Source organism: Rutilus rutilus (genome assembly GCF_951802725.1).
Source record: "Rutilus rutilus genome assembly, chromosome: 2".
Lineage (NCBI taxonomy): Eukaryota > Metazoa > Chordata > Actinopteri > Cypriniformes > Leuciscidae > Rutilus > Rutilus rutilus.
This window is the reverse complement of record NC_140210.1, coordinates 43,179,510-43,182,907: the sequence shown is the minus strand read 5'-3', so window position 1 is coordinate 43,182,907 and position 3,398 is coordinate 43,179,510. Positions and strand designations below refer to the sequence as shown.

General features: G+C 43.5%; 1 long non-coding RNA gene across 1 annotated transcript; it reads left to right on the top strand.

Annotated features, from left to right (window-relative positions):
• The first annotated feature begins 839 nt into the window (after positions 1-839).
• LOC311286807 lies at positions 840-2,219 on the top strand. Its single transcript, XR_014626652.1, has 3 exons — positions 840-1,332; positions 1,543-1,712; positions 1,852-2,219. It is a non-coding gene; the product is annotated as an uncharacterized lncRNA (long non-coding RNA).
• Positions 2,220-3,398: the final 1,179 nt, after the last annotated feature.

Below are 3,398 nucleotides of genomic sequence, written 5' to 3'. Positions count from 1 at the left end.
TCAGAGCCAGCGTCACGTGACTGAAGCCAGTAGAAGTGGAGAGCAGAGAGAGGCGCTTGTCACTGCTGCGGCAAGTTTAAAAGGCTGCACTGCACGGTTATTTATACATCGTTCATTCATACATATGCTGAGTCACAGGATAAGAAGTCCTCGTCTCGAAAAAGTCCAAAATAGACCGTAAAAGGAAACGTGACCGGAGATTACAAAAACAAGGGTTAATGTGGGGATCAAGCGGCAACCTCCCCGTCTCTCTCTTGAAACCAATACGGAAGTGAGTTAAACTGCAATTCATTGACTGGCCGCTTGGCCTGGCTGCAGAAGTGAGTCAAATCTGTATCTCCCTCATGTTAAAATTACCAACTTTACAGCAGAAAAAAATATGTTTACAGCCTGGATCTCTATATGTGGCTTTGGTCTACAGCTAATTTTGCCCGTCATAACAACTGTGAGGGGGGTGAATTATTTTATAACTCGTCCGTTTAGTTGATTAATATTTAAATTTAAGGGTGTGGCCAGTGGCCACTTGAGTGACAGATGGATTGCCGCTGTCAGTGCTAGCCGTTTGTCTGCTGTTACTAGCCGTCACTTCACCTCAGCAAATGTTGCTGCAAATGTACTTGCCATCTCTGCAGTGTTTGTGCTTTTTTTCGGGATTAATTCATACAATTTAATACTTGGGTACAAAGCCCACGTCTTTGGATTCCGTCGTTATCGTTAGAGAGAACAACCAGCGCTGTATTTCAGTTGTTTTCCTCCGTGAACATGCACTAATGGATGTCCGACAATTTCGTTGCTTTTTGGGGTTTTCAAATTTAAAACGTCAATAAATACTCGTTCGTTCTGCTCTCACGGAACAGATGGATTATGCTTATTAACAGTGTTGCCAGTATTTTACTGTAAAAAAAAACGGTAAGGTCTAACAGTGCAGTGAGGATGGACTACATTGGTCCAGTGCGCTTTATATCCACTCAGAAGTGAATCTCAGTCTCTGCTGATCTGCAACTGCTCTCCACCTCAACACTGACAAAAACAGGCTGAGAGAAAGAAGAAGAAGAAGAAGAAGAAGAAGAAGAAGAGAAATAAAGAGAGAAGGATGCTCTCTTACAGATGTAGTGTGTAGGTGTGAAACTGTCACTGATTTTCAATTATTGAGCACGAAGAACAAGAGCGGCGCTCGGTTGCAATGTCAGCGCGCAAGTGTGTGTTTTTCAGGATTATTCCCACGACACGATAAGAAGAGATTTGGATGGTGGAAATGTGAGTTGAGGAAACTCTCCAGCACTAATAAATACACATCAAGGCTTCATCTAAAACACAATCTGAACTGGTCAGGTGAGTAACAACCTATCGTATCTGTCAGTGGATTATATAACTGTTTTGTCTGGACATCTAATCTTAGTTCCTCGTCATTTTGCTGTGCTTAAGTAACTCCTATAAATTTGATCCTAAAGTTGTTTATGTTTGAACATAAATGTGTGTTTGTGTGTGTGTGTGCGCGCTTGTGTTTTTCTGGCTATGTAAATTGCGTGCTGCTCCATCTAGGCCAGCCCACGCGCGCCTCTGGTTTCCATAGCAACTGTCGGGGTTTAAAAGGGGTAGAGGATGCAAGACAAAGTGGAAGCTCGTCTTTACACTCGGCTTTTACAACTCAGCAGCAGAGGATGAGCTAATGCATCTGCAAAAAATAGTAGCCGCAACCATTATTTAACCAGGTAAAAGAAATGTAAGCTTAGCGTTAAGTTCTGCCAGGAAGACTCAATCAGCGCATCATGAATTAACTCACTTCTAACCAATCATGTGTTAACACTCTCAGTATAAAAGAATGGTACTTACATCCGTCTGAATTCGCAGATACTGACGGCGCCAATTACCTCCATCCTCCCCAACCACCTCCAAGATGGTCCTTTCCCTCCATCCTCCCCACCACCACCAGGATGGTCCCTTCCTTTACCTCCTGGGGGTCGGCTGCGCCCCTGCCTTCATCTTCAGGCGGGATTTGCAGATTCAGTTACCCTCGCATTGCTTGCTAAGGACGGGGCCTACGCCAAAGACTATGCTTGCTGAGCTATTCATAAATTTACTCTTGTTATATCATTTTATCTCCCGAGTCTTTCTGGTAGAACTAATAGGGACAAGAGTGGCCTTGCAGCAGACAAACACAAATGGAAATAAGTTATAACCAAAAGCCAAAAGAAAACAGGATGCAGAGTCAATTTAAGTGTCACGCACAACTAGATTTGAAAGTTGTATTCCTGTGCAAAACAAACCATTACAAGGTGAAAAAGCAGATGGGAAAATAAATAAGCCAGAGTTAAACCTAAAATGGATTTATGAATAACCAGAGTGAGTTCCTGTTAAAACTCCAATCATTTTCTTTTACTTGTATTTAACCACAAAAGTCCTAGTAATTAATCCTAGTAAGTAATTCATTCATGTTTTTACAGGTTGGTCCCACTTTTATTGTATTTTTCGATAGCTTCCGAGTGCCTGACAACTGTGAGGGGGGTGAATTTTTTTCTAACTCGTTAGTTTAGATCGTATTTAGATATAAAATGTATGACAAATAAGGGCGTGGTTAAGTTTGATTGACAGCTTGATTGACAGCTTAGGCTGCGCCAAGGAGAATGTCAACATAAGAAGCGCCATTTTTTAACACAGTTGAAATAAAATACTACTGTTTCAGTATCATGAAATGTAGTTTTAAGAGTTTTTCAGGCGAGAATGTAGTTGTTTAAAGCTCAAATCTGTGTTCCCTTTCGTCATCAGGGAACTCCGACGCCTCGTCGGGGGAGTTCCCCTGACGAATTGGGATCACGCTAGGGAGACTAACTGCCTTTGAGTGAATAAAAACGAGCCAATGAACATTGGCATGCAACATTTGCATTCCGCAGCCCGCCTACGAGTGCGGGTATTAAGGCGGAAGCAAGCACATACATAAATGCTTTTTGCTTCGGAGCCGACCGGTTGTGTCCTCTCTGAGTGAATGAGCTTAAAGATTGTATCTTTCTTACGCTCTACGAGTCTGCTGTTTCGGGAGGGGATCTCTCTGTGTTGGTGAGACGGCGTTTCAGTGACCACGCGATTCCTGTCTGCTGGCTGCGTCTACACGCTGTTAATTCAAAAGCTGTTTTCACAGCTGGTAAACGGTTGAGTGCGCACAGCGGGCTTGCAGTTTCCCCGCCGTGTTGCCGCGTTGGATCCCTGTGTGCTTCAGCACAATAAAGAGAGTACTTTCTTCCTGAAAGAGCAACACGAGTGAAGATCGTGTCCTTTTCAGGATGACGTTTCACTTGTCACGGCAACCCAGCGCGCGTCATTCGGCGCTCAAGATGCGCGGTCATGATCAAGACTTGCGTGCCTCTATGAGGTGAGTCCCTTTGTTTATTTCCCGATCTAGT